At 35.5% G+C, this 17,438-nt stretch overlaps 1 protein-coding gene, 2 long non-coding RNA genes and 3 other non-coding genes across 6 annotated transcripts in view; 2 read left to right on the top strand and 4 right to left on the bottom strand.

The window, feature by feature from the left end:
• The window catches only part of LOC110439461 (uncharacterized), a 1,085,403-nt gene that overhangs the window by 356,586 nt on the left and 711,379 nt on the right, over positions 1-17,438 (top strand). The gene's annotated exons all lie outside the window — the stretch shown is intronic.
• LOC141381771 (uncharacterized) lies at positions 2,789-7,186 on the bottom strand. Its single transcript, XR_012402425.1, has 2 exons — positions 6,403-7,186; positions 2,789-4,935 (listed from the first exon to the last, which is right to left on the bottom strand). It is a non-coding gene; the product is annotated as an uncharacterized lncRNA (long non-coding RNA).
• On the top strand, positions 10,822-10,893 carry trnae-cuc (transfer RNA glutamic acid (anticodon CUC)). Its single transcript has one exon. It is a non-coding gene; the product is annotated as a tRNA-Glu (tRNA).
• trnay-gua (transfer RNA tyrosine (anticodon GUA)) lies at positions 10,979-11,065 on the bottom strand. The gene is given in 2 exon segments: positions 10,979-11,014; positions 11,029-11,065. It is a non-coding gene; the product is annotated as a tRNA-Tyr (tRNA).
• trnae-uuc (transfer RNA glutamic acid (anticodon UUC)) lies at positions 11,154-11,225 on the bottom strand. The gene has a single exon. It is a non-coding gene; the product is annotated as a tRNA-Glu (tRNA).
• LOC108183741 (uncharacterized) lies at positions 13,212-17,015 on the bottom strand. The gene is made up of 4 exons (XR_001798735.4): positions 16,938-17,015; positions 16,767-16,810; positions 14,689-14,826; positions 13,212-14,613 (listed from the first exon to the last, which is right to left on the bottom strand). It is a non-coding gene; the product is annotated as an uncharacterized lncRNA (long non-coding RNA).

Genomic DNA, 17,438 nt, shown 5'->3' with positions numbered 1-17,438 from the left:
CAAGACGCAAAAGGCAAAAAGGGCAGTAGTGCAAACAAATATAGATTTAAAATTTAATACAGAAAAAAACACAGAAATAAATAAAATAAAAATAGATAGATAAAAATAAAAAGATTGATAAAATAATAAATATTAATAAAAATTAAAATAGATTAGATCTCTCTCTTACAAACACACACTTTATTATTTAAAGTTGATCAAAACCTTTAATCTAAACATTTTAAGACAATTTTGAAAAACTTTCTTCATCCAGTTCATGATGACTTGCATGTCTACAAAACATTACTTCTTATTAATATCTGAGTCCAAATCTTATAATTATGACCCCTTATTTTCTTTTCTATTTTTACAACTTCATAGGCCTATATAGTGTTTCTTATTGTTTCATATGAATTGTCTCTTATTATCTGTGTGCCACGTTTCCTGCCATTCTTTAGCAATATCTTCAGTAATAATATTTCATTTACCTTTACTTACAGAAGCATTAAATGGGTAGTTTACATTAAAAATTTACAATTCGGTAATTTACTCATCCACTACTTGAGCCAAACCTGTTTGAGTTTCTTCTGCTGAATTCAAATGAAGAGAATACAGGGGCAAAAAACAGACACTATATCTTTCAACAGCTCCTGCTTTGGACATGGCTGCTTTTATCAACATTTTCTGGCACACAAAATGTTCTTGGAACTCGATTACAATTTAACCACTAAAAGTCACGTCACAGTTTTTGACAATGTTTTTGGTTTCTTTTCCAGAAAAACCACTGTCAAGCCAAGCATCTCTGGACTCTTGCTGTCTATGACAGACGAGGGAGCTCTCTGATTTCATCTAAAGTGTTTTCATTTGCGTTCTGAAGATGAGAAAAGTTCTCAGGGGATTGAAACAACAGGTAGAGAGACAATCGTTCTCAAGAGCCACATCACACTGCTTTTTTCAAATTTATTTATTAATTTTTTTATTGCAATAACAACTGGCCATTACAACAAATAAAAATACAGAAAATGATACTCGTGTGATATAACTCATATATTTATTAATTTTTTTTACAGCTCAGTCCCTTTATTAATCAGGGGTCGCCATAGTGGAATGAACTGCCAACTTATCCAGCACATGCTTTACACAGCGGATGCCCTTCCAGCTGCAACCCAATATTGGGAAACAAGCATACACACTCATTCACACACACCGCATGTCTATGGACTTTGTGAAAACCAGAGCATCTGGAGGAAACTCACGCAAACAACATGCAAACTCCACACAGAAATGCCAACTGACCCAGTTGAGGCTCGAACCAGCAACCTTCTTGCTGTGAGGTGATCATGCTACCCACTGCACCACTGTGACGCCTCACATCTGTGTCTTTATTTGAGGTATTAAACTGGTATTGGTGAAGAACTATGCTTACTAAAAGGCACCATTCAGATGTAATGATCTGGGCAATCAAGCATGCATTGTTATAGACACCTTTGCTTATTTGTCTTAAGAGATGTTAGGCAGGTCCTGTTCATGTAATATGCTTTAGGCTATCAAGTTGGTATTGGCATGAACAGCTATAACTGTTAACAGGTTTTATATATGTAAAATGGTCCTATTCAGTTAATGGTCTGGCCTATTAGGCAGCTATTAATAAAGACGACTGCACATGATGATGAGCCATTTATTTAAATGAATATGTGACACAGATATTTAAATTTCATTGTTGCAAACAAGTTACAGGAGTAAGTGCAGTTGTTGTATGTGATGTTCACCACTGTGATTACACCATAGTGAAACAGAAGTCTGAGAAATGCTGTAGTTGGTGTCGGTGGAGCAGGTTAATCACATTAAAAGTTCAGCATTGTGTAGATATGAAAGTGAACTCTTGTCATTGAATCACGCTGTATAAACTGCCTATACAATAGTTTAACTTGTGACATAATTATTTTCTAATTATAAATATATAGCTGCATGACAGATTTGATAGTGGACTCCACAAAGGTAAGACCAAAGCTTGAAATCGCATCACGTGAGTGCATGAGACCAATAGAAGATCAAAACATGAGCTATATGGAGCAACCAGTCGCTTTTAGTATCGTCTAATTATATTGTTTTATCCCACCCTTTTTTGCAGCGCTGTACGAAAGAATTTTGCAAGCACAAACTCTAGTGTGACTGCAGCCCAACTTGCTTTCAGATTAACTATGCCCGGCTGCTATATATATGTATGAGCCTACCTTAGACAGTGGGTACATCTAGAAGCTGCTGTGCTGTAGAAGTTTCTGATTAAAATTATGATTTGTGCCTGTACCATGACAGATCTCTCTTGTTGTGATATGTGTCTTGGTAACCTTTAATGTGTTGTTTTTTGCTCATTGATTCGACTGCATTGAGTGAGTGAGTGCATTTACCCTCCTTCTCCTGGTTAATAGATAAGGCTATATAGTAGAATTAGTTATATTTCAGATAGTATAAATCAATTATTAGCAACAAAAGACCAACTTCATAATGATTTTAGTGTAAAAGACTTTAATTTGAAGCAAAAAAGATGCTGGAGGACTAGATCAGATATATGGCACTTTACTCACACCTGATTGCCTCTGCAGCTTGTACATAACATTTCACTGCACCTGGAATAAACACAAATGAGTTTGAAGTTACAGTGTGTCTCATCCATTTGTGATTAATGTACAAACAATTATCTTCTAAGGCCAAAAGTAGCAAAAATGGACAGTATGTGATCACTTCAACTGTATTAAAAAAGGTTTTGTCACAGGGTATCTTATATATTCTTTTGTGAATGTCTATGCATATTTGTATGCACAAAAACAAGTGATAATCAGAGGGAAAAACATCTTTGTTACATATCAGGTGAATAAGAGGCTTTCGAGAAAGATGAGCTGCTCACACATGTTCTGTTCAACTATAAAAACGAAGGAAAGAAAAAAAATTGGCACAGAAACAAGTTACATTTTGATCATAAAAATGTATAGACACTTTTGGAAAGAAATAATTGACCTGTTAAGAGTGTGTTGACAGTTTACAGGAAGCAGTAATGAGCTGCATGTGCTTTAGGAGAAGTAAAGGACTCTAAACTCACATAAAGAACAGGTTCAGTGATAAATAAATGACTAAAACATTGCAAATATTAATATATTGACTGAACTTAACACAAATAAAACCTCACTGTGAAGATTAGAAATTGTTTCTTTTAACGAATAATGATATATCACAGTATAATAGTATCACTTACATAACTATTATATGAGTGAATGTAGTTGTGTGTGTTGAGACATCAGTGTGGTTTAAGTCTTCAATGCTTATTTGCATCTTTAAACAAAAACCAGCTTGGGGAAAAAAAACAATTAAAATGTGTTTCAAATCAAAATACCTCAACATAAGTGTATCAGCATTAACTACAAAATGCAGCAGCCAAAATAAAAAAAGCTTCCATCAATAGTCCTATAAAACAACAGCAACAAAACAAATGATGATGGCTAAAGTCAACTTATTTTCCCAATACATCATTATTTCTCTGTAAAACTGGTTTGTAAAGCTGCTGAACTTCCCATCCCCCACTGTATGTGTCTTGAATCTTCACTGCTCCCCACTGCTAATTTGCATCTTTATACCAGCTTTAATTGGGGCCAATTGAGTCTAATCCAATCACATTCCAGATCCAGTATCTCAGCAGGGTTGCATCTATATATTCAGTGTTTCCAACGGATGCTTCATTATCTGATTTAGCTGTAAGAGAACAACTTTGGAGGACAAACTACGATTGTGGATTTCTACATTGGGATTATTACCAACAACAACCTACAAAGAAAAACCCACTGAGGACTTTTTTATCCCACTTCTTCATTGAAGACAGAAAAGGTGAGTTGCACATTTTGAATTTACACTCAAATAATGTCTGAATGCTAACATTATAAAATGTAAATATGTGTGGATGCATTGTTCAACATTGTATTAAGTTCTTCAGTCTTTTTTCAAAGCTTCTTTACAACTATTCAGTTTTTTGTTTGTTTATTTGGTTATAAATATTGTTTTTATCCTGACATGTAGTTACGTCACTAGTTTTAATCAGCTCATTTGTGGCTATTGTTTCTTGCTCAGACTTACCTGATTTGTTTTTGTTAATTACTCTCATATAAAGAAACTGTTAAAGCAAATGTTAAAGATAAGTTTGTTTCTGTTCATTGTTTTGTTAATTTTAAACAGAATAAAGTGTCCAAACACAGAGAAAAACTCCTGCTGAAGCGACTGATCTCCACACTGTTATAAAGATGGCGTTTATTAAAGAGGAGAGTGAAGATGTGAAGATTGAAGAAACATTCACAGTCAAACAGGAAGATCTGCAGGAACAAACAGGTTGGTTTTCATTCTCAAACACCAACTCAGTCATTTGATCCTCATTCAGATATATTTTAATAATAAAAATACTAAATATAATCCATCTTGCAGCCCTGAGTGTGCTGCCTAATTATCCTAAACGCACATAAGCACTTATTGAAAGATAGGAATGAGTTTCTTTCATACTTGTTCTCGTGTCATTCTTTTTCTGTTTTAATAGTCTCCCATTTTCCCTACCTTCTTAAGGTTATTGCATTTCTTGTTCTCCTACTGTTTGTAAAGCGTCCATGAGCACTGGCGCTATTTAAAATAAATAAAAACAATAAATTAAAAAGGTTTACCTGAGCTGACGATATTTGACCTATTCTATCCTCATAAAAGATATCTTCTATTACAGTGATAGTGTTGGCTTAGTACTTTCCATTTGCATATGTCATGTTGATCACAATTCCCCTTTTTTTAATCAACTTTTTGGGTTTAAACTTGTTTCTAGTAGTTGTTACTAGTTCTCACAGATAGTAACTGAGTTAGAATGACATCATAGTTATATTAACTAATTACCAGGGCTATTCCCTATTTAAAACCTGCAGTGTCTTAAAATGTCTTAAAGGGGTGGTCCACTACGATATTATATTTTAAACTTCAGTTGATGTGTAATGTAGCTGTGTGAACATAAACAGCATCTCTGAATGTAAAATATTCAAAGTTTAATGCAAAGGGAGACCTTGATTTGTACAGAGTTAGCTTAGCAACGCCTACAATTAACGAATTTTGGGGACTACAAAAAATACTTCCGCCCCCTGTGAGATCACAAAAGTTCGTTATTGCGCATCCCACACTGCGCAGGTAAAGGCCGTGGCCAGAGGCGCTGTAACGTTACTGCAGAGAGAGAAATGCCATCCTGCTGTTTCCACAGAGCTGTTCTGTTTCTGTTGTTGGGCTTCCAAATGACACGACCCAAACACAGAAGTGCTTACAGTTCAATATTAATTATGTTCCAGAGAACTATAAAATACATAGCAAGCATGATTTGACAAAACACAGCTTCCAGAATCTCTCCCAGTTCAGTGCTGGATTCAGTTAAAATCTCCTCAAAGATGGAGCAAGGAGACGCTGTGAACTCTGAGTCATGACCTGTAAGTGTTTTTATTTGTTAAAATTGATCATGACATGTACAGTGTCTAACTTTAACGGTGTGTTGTAGCAAAGATGTAAACAACGGGAAATTATGGTAACCGCTAACGACTTCGCTAACGTTACAAATCCATATTTATCAAACGGCTGTAAACGCACACACACACATACACATACACGCACTCTTGGCCAGCACCTGCGTCTCTCTGTGTGAGACGGCAGAATTTCTCTCTATAGGCAGCTATGCTATGCGTTTTACAACTCGGACAATAAAGTCGCAAAAGATATGTGAACGATTCATGTTACTTACACAGGCATATTCCGCATATGCATGAAAGACGTCCTGTAACGCATTGATTTAAAAAAAAAATACAGCAATGATTTCCCAACTGGAGTGTAACATCAAAAACAAATCAATCCAGGCTCACAAAGGTCTCATCTCACATCTTGTGCTTTATTCTGTCACCACAGAAAATAACTTAATCCGAGCATGAGAGAAAAAGAACAATAAAAATCTCTCCCGCGCACATGCGCTTCTCGTGTTACAAATACTTCATCGTATACACGCATAAACACACTAAAAGGCACAGAAACAGTTAAAGGAGCCGCATCCCATTTTCACTCGTTACAGACACGTGTTGACTGACTGACTGACTGACTGTTTACACAAAACGCGCGTGCTTGTCAGGGCGTGACGTGAAGCCGATCGGCGTATCACAGCATATTATGATGATGACCAATCAGAGTCACTTGAGGGTGGGCCTTTTAGAGGAACTAGGAAATATGACAGTCGTTTTCATGTTAGCTGAGTAGCTGTGTATAATCAAAGTGAGATTTATGAAAAAATAACACGATTTCCTTCAAGTTAAACATGAGCACACATTGCTTTGCATCTTATTAACACAACCAAGCCTTAAAAATAACATTCTGGACCACCCCTTTAAATTTCAAAATCTAAAATTTTAGGCCTTAAAAAGTCTTAAATTTACTGAAATGTTGTGTTGTAGGTCTTAAATCTTTTTTATACAAGTCTTTATTTTTCTTTGTTCACACTCTCAGAAAAAAAGGTACAAAATTGTACCTTTTGGGGTACAAATGGCCCGTCACTGGGGTGGTACCCTTAAGGGTACAAATTTGTACCTCTATTTAAAAGGTACAAAATTGTACCTTCTACATTTGTACCCTTTAAGGGACAATTTTGTACCTTAGACACTGAAGGTACAAAAATGTACCTTTTTATATTATATAGTATTTTCAGGGTACTGACCCAGGCATTTTGATCCTTTGGTGACTGCATGCACAAATAAATAAATAAAATATTTTGGTTCACAGATGTCCATTTTTATTTATTAATGTAGAAATATTTAATTACAACTCACAACTGAATGTTAAGAAATAAAATTACACAGCAAGTATAAAGCAGACATGTAAAACAGTAAAAAGAACAATTTAGATAACAAATAAAAACTGAATAATCTACACTTAATACAAAGACCACAAGAATACTGTTTAAGATTTATAAACACATTACACATCTACAACAAGTACTGCACTTTATAAAGTCCAAAGTATTTGTCTTTAGGCAGAATACTCGGTCATAATAAATAATTTGTCATCAACATTTTCTCTGAATTTCAGAATGAAGGCAAACTTTCTCTATAAATTGCTTCAACAGTGCAGAAAATCAAATACATCAGTAGCCTCTTCCTCAACATCATTACACTGTAAAAAATTGCTGTTAAAAAACGGTCAGATTCTATGGTAAAATAATGTTTTTTCACTAAAACAGTAATATTCTGTTAAAACAGTGCTTTCTGGGTAACATTTTTGTTTTCGAGAAAGTAACCAACTGCAGAAAACTGTGAGCTAACAGAGTTCAGATTCGATGTTTTGAAGTCTGTGTTTAAAATCACACTTTGTGTCCTTGTTCACTATTCCATACACTAGTTAACTAATATAGTTCACCTGACAGAGTTAATGAACACTAATGAGTGAATTCAGACACTGATGAACACCAGCTGTTAATAATCACAATTACTGAAGAAAATAAACAAGAAACACAAACAGTGACTTGAGTTACAGCATTAAATAAAATAAAATAAAATAAAACAGCTTCAGTCTCAGCAGAGGATCATTAAACAACTCCACAAACAACAGCAGACACACTTATTACTGACTGATTTGACTTCCATAATATTCTCATTGAGATCCAACAGAAATTAAGGTGTTTTTTGTGTCACCGTAATGGAGTGAGGGGCTGGTTTAGTTGGGCTCTTCACCCTTGAACTCATTTAAGAAGACTTTCCATCTGCTTGAATACAGAGTTTACAAAACGTTTGTACTATAGCAATAAAGTTGGGAAGTCAATAAATAGAGAAATCTATTTGTCTGAAATTAGTTCTGATAAATGTTTTGGTATAAATCTGGAAGAAGGGCCTCATTCAATAGATTTTATGCTTAGTTGCAGGTATTAACTTAATTAATGAGAAGTGGAAACAGAAAAGATACCTCCTTAATTACTTAACAGTTAAGAAATAACATACAAAAACAGTTCAGTTATGACAAATACACACTCAGACCTCATGAATCTGACCTTGTATCTCAACAATGGTAACATCTCAAATGTTTCATGCTGCAATGCATGCTGGGAGTGGCACTGTACAAATATCCCAGTATGCATTGCGGTATAAATAAATGTTGTATAATGGTCTAACAGTTTTCTTTATTTGTGTTTTATTCTGCTGTTGTTTATGTTTAGACTTTCAGTTGCCTGTTTGTGAGTTAAACTGTTAATTTTGTTGAATTTTGTTAAATTTGTTTTCACTATTATTGAGGTTCATATGCTGATTATTGATGTCTCTTTGAGTGCGATTTACACCATAGAGCAGTGTTATTGTCCAATATATTCTTAAAAACTTCCAGAAATCATTGCCATATATATATAGACATATAATGTAAAACAATAGATTAAACATTGAATAAGAGCAGTAAATTTTATTATACTAAATGAGAACAGACTCTGTCATTTAATAGCAACATGAACATCACCAGATCTTATTGAGGTTTTTGGCTGGCTTGCCTCAACAAAGGAGCTTTATAAACTAAGTTCTTAACAATTGCAGCAGCCAAGATATATAAATGTTAAAAATGACAGGGCTAAGAGCCCAACTAAAGCAAAATCTGTTCTCCATGATGGTGACGTAAAACTTTAACTTTTTTCTCAAGAAGAACTTTAGTAGATGTTATACAAAAATACATGTATTAAGTAATAAGTGTAGCTGGTGATGATGTTTGTAGAGTTGTTTAATCATCCGCTGATCATTTAAATGATTTAATCATTTGTTGTTCTTCAGGTTATTTCATTATAAAGCTGTGACTAAAGTTTTGTATGTTCTGTTCTTGTTTTTTTCCCTTCAGTATTTCTTCATTTGTTCATTGTTAATCCTCAATTATCATTTAATTAGTCAGTTAATTAATGAATTTACTTCAGCTTTGCTCCATGTTTCTTGAACACTCAGTAGTGTGGACACTTCAATAAAAACTGAAGTATATGCTCTGGGGTTTAAAGGGTTAAAGGTGTGAGAGGTAAAAACACAGTGTAAAATGTATTTTAACAGTAATATACTGTTAACTTAAACTACGGAAGTAGACTGTAAAAAAACAGTAGATTGCTGGCAACCACAGCTGCCAGTAGATTACTGTTAAATCAAGGAAAAAACAGTATTTTACTGTAAGACCTGAAGCTAATTTCTTCTGTCTGTCACCGTTGTGGAGGAGAGTAGAGCCAGTGTATGAGTTAAAGATGAACAATGAACTGCTGATGTTATTCGGCATGGTTTTTTTCTATTTAAAGAGAGCGGCTGTTTAGTTGCTGATGCAGTCAGAATCTCACTGGTGATTCCAGATTTACATGTATGTGTGCTGTTGTGAAAAATAAGAAATTAGAGTTAAACCGAACTTTTCTAATTAACTAAAATAAGTTATCACTATAAGTATGCTTCTAAGCATATATAGCACATTACTTCATAAACTCATTCAGCAGTTGACCAAGTTGAGGCAGTTGCTTTCAGTGAGCAAAATGAGTTCACTTGAGTATTGTGTAAATCAATGTAGTCCATGTATTTTTACAGCAACATACTGTAAAATAACAGTACATTGCTGGCAACTGCAGCTGGCAGTATTTTACTGTTTTTTAACGGGACAATTTTTAACAGTGTAGTATTCAACGTTACTGTAATGGTTATTCATTTAAACCAACTTGTTATAAAAATACTTAGTTTGCAATTGTTGTCCGAATTAATCTGCAACGAAATCTGTTATAACAGTACAAATATTGAATGGTATAAGGGCTCTGATTGGCCATAGCGTTCATTGTAACTCGGAACACGATTGGCTGCCGTAACAAAGAATAGGGTGAATCTTGGTTCCAGCTCGGGACGTGATTGGCCAGCATGACCAAGAATTAAAAAAAATCTTGGTTCCAACTCAGAACGTGATTGGCCGGTGTAACCAAGAATAACCACAACTTACAGGTGACAGTATGCGCCACTGGCCCAGTCTGCACTGTGTGGCATATTTGCCGACATATAACAGAGACTGAAACATTGCTCACACTTGTCTGAGGTGGTCATTTTGACTGCAATCTTGTTTTAGGTTGGCACTTTGTTTTTGAATATTGTCTGCTTTTCGAATGCGTATCTGTGCTGCAGTAGAACGCCTTAGCCTCACAGCAAACATTTTGGTCTACAAGCTGTCACTGCCATCTTCCCAGGAGAGTGGCTGTACTGGTTTCTTCTGGAAGTCCTGAGGGATGTACGGGACCAAGACATTAGAGCAGTTGGGGCAGCCTTTGAACCCAGGAGAGCACCCCACAGGCTCTGTTCTGGCGGCCCCAGAAACTCGATTCACTCCAGAGTAGAACCGAACATCTCAGGCAGGCGCAAACCGCGACCGCACTGCACTGAGAGCAACGCAAAAAAATCCTGAATGGGCCAGCCAGGAGTCGAACCTAGAATCTTCAGATCCGTAGTCAGATGCGTTATCCATTGCGCCCCTGGCCCAGTCCACGTCAGCAGTGCTCATTAGCATGCTGCTTGGAAAGAGGACACGGCTCGGTGAACATGGAGTTCCTTCAACGCATGCTGTGCTTTGTTGTCATGGCAAGTTGTGGTGTCGATAGGATGCTCTTACACCGAGCATGTGACAGTCCCTCCCAAGAAGAACTGTGATCCAGGCTCTGAGACTTTCTCTTCTCCAGGAGGAGGTTGCAAACGTTAGTTATTTTTGTCAGAGCAGCTGCAGCACACCTGGGTGGAGGCCCACAGCTAGACTTGAGGCCAACATTTACGCAGACCTTCCCTGGTGGTCTAGTGGTTAGGATTTGGCGCTCTCACCGCCGCGGCCAGGGTTCGATTCCCGGTCAGGCAACTTCCTTTTCACCTCCATGCTGAACTTTGAGGAGTGGTTAACTCACTTGGCGAAGGCAAGAAAGCGGCTCTGAGCGCAAAAGATGTCCTTCGAGCCGGAGTCGAACCAGCAACCTAAGCATTGCCATCATCCCACCTACAGTCCTCCGCTCTACCAACTGAGCTATCGAAGGCTTACGGGGCAGTTCCACAACCACATCCTATAAGGTAGCTGCAGACCGAGCGCTGGCCAAAAAGGACAGAAGCAAAAGCACTCAAGCCTTCCCATACCGGGAGTCGAACCCGGGCCGCCTGGGTGAAAACCAGGAATCCTAACCGCTAGACCATATGGGAACTGCCACACTTGAAACCCAGTCTTGGCACAAACTCCAGTTCATTCTGATCGCTGGCACGTCCCTGCTCCGCTTGCACAAGTGCCACTCATACACTTACGCACTCTCTCATACACAGTTTCTTGGTTTCCGTAAACCGAGAATCTTCCGATCCGTAGTCATAAGCGCTAACCTTTGTGCCACCGTCACTCTGTTCAGCACCTTGTTAGCACTTTGCTTGAAGCAAGGACAAGGCTCTGTCAACCCGGAGTTCCTTCACCACACATTCTGCTTTGTTTTTATGGCAAGAGGTTGTGTGGATGGGATGCTCTTACAGGGTTCCTGACAGTCCCTCCATAGAAGACCTGAGATCCAGGGTCGGAGACTCTCTCCTCTCCAAGAGTAGGTTAAAAGCAATGGTTTCTTTTGTGTCTGTGTGTCAGAGCCCTTAGGTGTTGCTGCAGCTCAGAGACCTACAAGTGGAGGAGATTACACTGCAAGTTGGCTGGATGACCTCTAAGTGGTAGGCACTTATACCGCACGTAGGCTGGGTTTGCGATTGATGTAGCTGTAGTAGACATTCATAAAAATAAAAAATATATATAAACTGCTTACTCTGAGGTTGTGTTTAGGGTTGGGGTAGGAGTAAAATTGAATAAAACACAGCAGGTTACCGTGTGGTTGGGCCTAGGGCTGGGGTAGGTGTGATTTTAATAAACTGCGATAGGTTGTATTCTGTGCCATGTACGAGACATTGAATCAATGAAACCCACATGGAGGTTTGTTACTGTGAGGTTGGGTTAAGAGTTGGGGTAGGTTGGGAGGTTGATAAAACACAGCAGGAAACTGTGAGGTTGGTTTAAGGATTGGGGTAGGTTTGACATTCAAACATAACTGGTTGGACGCAGTGTCTTGTACCAGACATTAAATGAATGAAAACTCCAGGAGGTTTTTACAGCCCACTTGGGGCTGACCAGGTCGTTTGGAGCAGGCTCCGATTTCTATTTATACCTTTCTCAGTCAGGTAACTTCCTTTTCAGTAGTATGAGCGTCTGCACTGTGTGGCATGCGTGATTTTTTTTCCCAAACCAGTTCAGCGCAAACCACGCCCCCTACGCGAAAACCCCACCCCGCTGCTGTGACTCACGTCCGTGGCTCGATTTCATTGGTCCAGCAGCTCCAGCTTTATCACAATGGCAGCGAGCACAAACTATTTTTTAATAAAAGACCTAAAATACGAAAGGTTAACAAAGTGCGTGTATGAAATAAAACGTAGTACAAACAATCTACAGCTTATATAAAAAGCTGTGTTTAATGAATAAAAATAGTGCCAAAAATACATGAAGTAAACACACACACAACATCATCTTAACAATGAGAAAAATTTTACTCAAGTACAAAAACCAGCAAAAAACACACAAACATAATATTTATTTAAAAAAACATTTTTATATATTATTAATTTAACACAGCCCCTGCATGCAAACATAACCTCTTTATCTTTCGTTGTCTAGTATAAAATAGTTAAATTGAAAGATTTATTCTGACAATATCTTGTATTAATTCAGAGAAGTGGGATAGGAATGTGTATAATTTGTTGTCAAAATTCAGATATTTTGCAAAATAACCCATTTTTTTAAATTAAAGAATGTTACATTTGTGGTATCAAATTTGAAAATATTTGAAATATATAATGTTGAATGAAACTAAAAGGTCCTGTTAGACTCAAATTTAAAGAATTAAATTATTTATTTATATTGTCAATGCTTTGGGATTTGTGGATATTTCTTTTATAATATTGAGTAATAAATGATTTACTGAGTAATTAAGTTTTTAATTAAATTGAATAAAAAAGTAATTTAAAATACAATTGTATTTATTTTTAAATTATAACTAGTAATAATCAATAATGAATTACGTTTTCAGAGTAACTTACCCAACACTGCACATAATCTGCATATCAGATGAAAATCAACTGAAGCACAAGTACATTGAACTATACCTGTTTCTATACAGAGTTTGAATGTTTAATAACTGCAAATGAGACCAACATATGTTCTGCAGGCCTTTCAAATAAGGCTTTCATTTAATGCTGAAAACAAGTTAAAATTGATCATATGATTCCTCTCACAGTGCCTATTGTTTTACCTTTAATGACCAGAAAATGAGAATAATCAGTTGGACAGCAATAATATTCATTGTTAGAGCCCTCCCATAAAAAATAAATAAACAATACACATTTTGGTAACACTTTATAATAACTACACGCTAATAATGTATTAAGCATTAGCAAATTTAATTCATCATTTGTTAAGCATTAACTCTACATTAACAGAAGTTAGTAAGCAGTTTCTAACTACAGATACAAATGCTCTATTCTTGATTTATAAGCACATCTATAATGTGCTTAATGATTGTATTTTCATACTTTGTTAATAATAATTTTTTCAATACTTAAGTATTGTATCATTTACAAACCAATTATTTGAGAGTACTTTGTGGCTTTTAAAGATCATTTAGAACGCATAAGTAAATAATAAACCATTCAAATTAACATTTATATATCTTATTATTCAGGCATATACTAATAATTAATTTGTATGTTAATAAATGCTTTAGTATTTTAACTTCATCCAGTTTTGTGACCTAATCTAAAGTGAGGACTATTTATGCTTTATAAATCCCTTATAAATAACAATTAAAGGCTCAGTTATCTTCTAAACAGGGGAAAAAAACACGACTTGATTTATTTCTTATCATTTGAAGATACATAAATGAATCTGCATCAAATGAAAAATACATTTTTGCAATCTTAACTAAAATAAAGTTACCGTACAGTTTAAACTTCGCTAAATAACATTATAATTTTGTATCATAATATATTGTTAAATATTATATTGTTGTTGTTTTTTTATCCAATTTTATGTCGTATTTTGACACTCCTGTTATTCGGCAATGTTTAAACTTTACAGTAATTTTATTTTTAGATAGAATTACAAAGGTGTACTGTTCATTTGACACTGAGCCTTGAATTGTCATTTATTAGAGATTTATAAAGCATAAATTGTCCTCACTTTAGAAATAGGTAGAGTGGCTATTATAGGTTAGTTGGTTCTAGCAGAGGTGGCCAATCTTGGAGCTCAGGTGGTGGCATCGGTGGCTCTGGAAGCGTTGGCTATGGCAGCAGCAGATCTGCCAGCTCTAGCACCATGGGCTCTGGCAGTTTTGCTGGAATGGGTCTGAATGTGGTTGAGGCTTTGTAAGCGGTTCTGTTGACAATAACTCTTGTGAATCTGGCATCAATAGCTCTGGTGGCAACTGGCAGCTCAGGCTCTGACATGGTGGCATCTCAACAGAGTTAACTCTTACGCACAGAAGTTGAGTAAGTGGGAATATGGGGTTCATTGTTCCTGAAAAATGAAAATAAATTACACAAAGAAACTAAAAAAAAAATTATTTTTACAATTTTGACATTTCTAACTCACCTACTTGATCCTCCCCTTTTGTCTACAGTCTTTACCAAAGTGCAAACCATTTTTGCCCCACAGCATGTTTTTGGACAGCCGTTGTTGACTAGCCATGCCTGATCGAACATGAACATTGTGCTGGCACCTGTAATGAGCCTACAGGAAAAATATTAATTTTTAAATGTTTAAGTGTGCAGAAATGTTAGATATTTTTATTTTACATTTAGAAATTTCAAACGTTTACAACAATGATGCAGCAATATTCTAAATGATCTGTCAACAAAACATACAGGAAATCTGTAGGACATGTATATAGCATTTGTTTTCAGATTCATTCATTATTTTGATGAAGCATTTTTACCTAAAGATCACCTCAGATGAGATAAGTGAGTAAAAGTTTACTTTGTTCTATAAAAGCAAGGTTTTGTTGTTTTTGTGAGTATCCACAAATAAAAAAAAAAACAGTTGCTGCTTTGAATGGTCATTCTCTTATCTTTATGACCAAAATGACAGAATATTTGAAGATTTACACTGCCATTAGAAAAAAAATATATATATACACACACACACGCTCACGCACACACACACACATATATACAAGCATACCTGCAAGTTTGTCAATATCGTGAGTTAAAGCTTTTATGCAGTGAATATTGGATACTTTTAATTATTTCGCATTTAAATCCAATGAATAAATGCCTATCATCACAGACAAGCATGCAGGCAGTAAATCACTAAATGTCTCAGAAAGTTATAGGTTTATTAATAAGTGCTGTCATCAATATAACCATTGCAGCTATTTTATTTGCACAGACTTGTTTCTAGGTGGGCTGTCAACTCACAGAAATCCTATATATTTAAACTAATCAGAGGACGACTGAGGATCTTTAAAAAGATTTCCAGAAAAGTGTGCCATATGCATCAGAAGTTGCTTGGCATGATGTCTGAGGCTGAGACTATATGATTTCAGAATCACTGTGGCTGTGCATATGAAAATCTGTCTATCCAATCATCTATCCATATGACCTGTCCTAAGTTTATACAAATACTGGAGCCATCACAAGGGTAAAAATCTCACTGGACTATTACAAACCATTAACCAAGTCAATGTTAACTGAGATTTCTAACTGGCACACTAAAGCAAAATATATTAATAAACATCTCAATTTGTGTGAAGAATCTAAAATGTTTTGAACAGTAGAACTATGTATGTTTACAATATTTACTGTAAAGTTATTTTCAGTGAGTTACATTTATATAGTGTAAAAAAGAATGAACTGATTTTACATTGTCCCTTTTTAGGTTTTGTCACTGCCACTCTCCAACTTACTCAAGGCTCACTAAGTTTTTTTTACCCATTCCTTTACTTCCCAAATCTCTCAATGCATTTTTTAGAATTGCTTCAAAACATGTGTGGCCCAAATGTGATTTACTGTTTGTACGGCCTAAGCGATAGGTGCAGAAGTGGTATTTATTCTCAAGAGGCAACCAGTTCTGTAAAAGTAGAAATAATTTACCTGAAAGACTGTTCACCCATAAGCATTTTAACTGAGATATCCCAAAATTTTACAGTAAGCCAAGTTTATTACAATAAAAGTAATAATAATAATTTATATTATTTATAAATCTTTTAATGCTGTTCAAACGTTTGAGATCAATATTAGCTTTTTTTGCTCACCAAGGCTGCATTCACTTTAATAAAAATACAGAAAGTTGCATTATTGTGAAATGTTAATGAAATTTATAGTAATATTTATATTTTGATGTAAATCGATCATTTATTCCTGCGATGTGAAAGCTGAATAATCAACATTATTACTCTAGTCTTACACTATATGTATCACTCAAGTGTCACACCATACTTCAGAAATCATTATAAATGCTGATTTATTATCATTGTTGGAAACAGTTTAATTAAATTAGTTTTCAGTAAATAAGAAACGCATTATTTTAACTTCAGCATTTATTTAATTCTGTATTTTGGATTAACTGAAGCATCCTTCTATAAACAAAATTACAATCCTTGCTGATCCCAAATTTTTGAAAGACTGTGTACTAAATTTGTGTGTTAAATGAAAAAACAATGTATTTTTTACCTTTAGATCCGCAGCTTGGTCTTTGGGACTACAATCGTACTCTCCTGAGGGCAATCGAAAATGATAAAATAAAGATGAAATAAATAAAATGAACACTATAAAAAAAACATACACTCACATCTCCATGACTAAATTATTAATATTAAACATTATTAAGCAAGAAGTGTTTACCGTTTGTCAACGATAGATCCATTAGAGACGAACTTGATTGATGTGCACTCTGAACTTCTTTCTCAGACGACAAGTAACAACGTTGCCCAATGAAATCGCGCGTGTCACAGCTGCGGGGTGGGGTTTTCGCGTAGGGGCGTGGTTAGCGCTGAACTGGTTTGGGAAAAAAAATCACGCGGTGCAGTGGAAAGAGGAAGTTAAAAAAGGAGACAAAACAGACTATAAAGACGACAAGCTTTGTTGTAAATGTTTATTTTGTTTGACAAAAAAATAGATATATACATGTATATGTTTTAGGGCTTTATGATAGCATAGAAAAACGCGATTATTTCTAAAATAACTTTTCCCTAGAAAAATGCATTTTTTTTTCTGTGTTATTAAATCATTTACTTAATAATATTAAGTGGTTAAAAGATATTGTTCAGATGCAATTAACTCTAATTCTAAAAATTATAAGTCTAAAAACACTGTCAAGGTGCAAACATTTAGTCTTTAAAACAA

The sequence above is a fragment of the Danio rerio genome, chromosome 4 (assembly GCF_049306965.1).
Source record: "Danio rerio strain Tuebingen ecotype United States chromosome 4, GRCz12tu, whole genome shotgun sequence".
In the NCBI taxonomy this organism is placed as follows: domain Eukaryota; kingdom Metazoa; phylum Chordata; class Actinopteri; order Cypriniformes; family Danionidae; genus Danio; species Danio rerio.
This window is presented reverse-complemented; position numbering and strand designations above follow the sequence as displayed.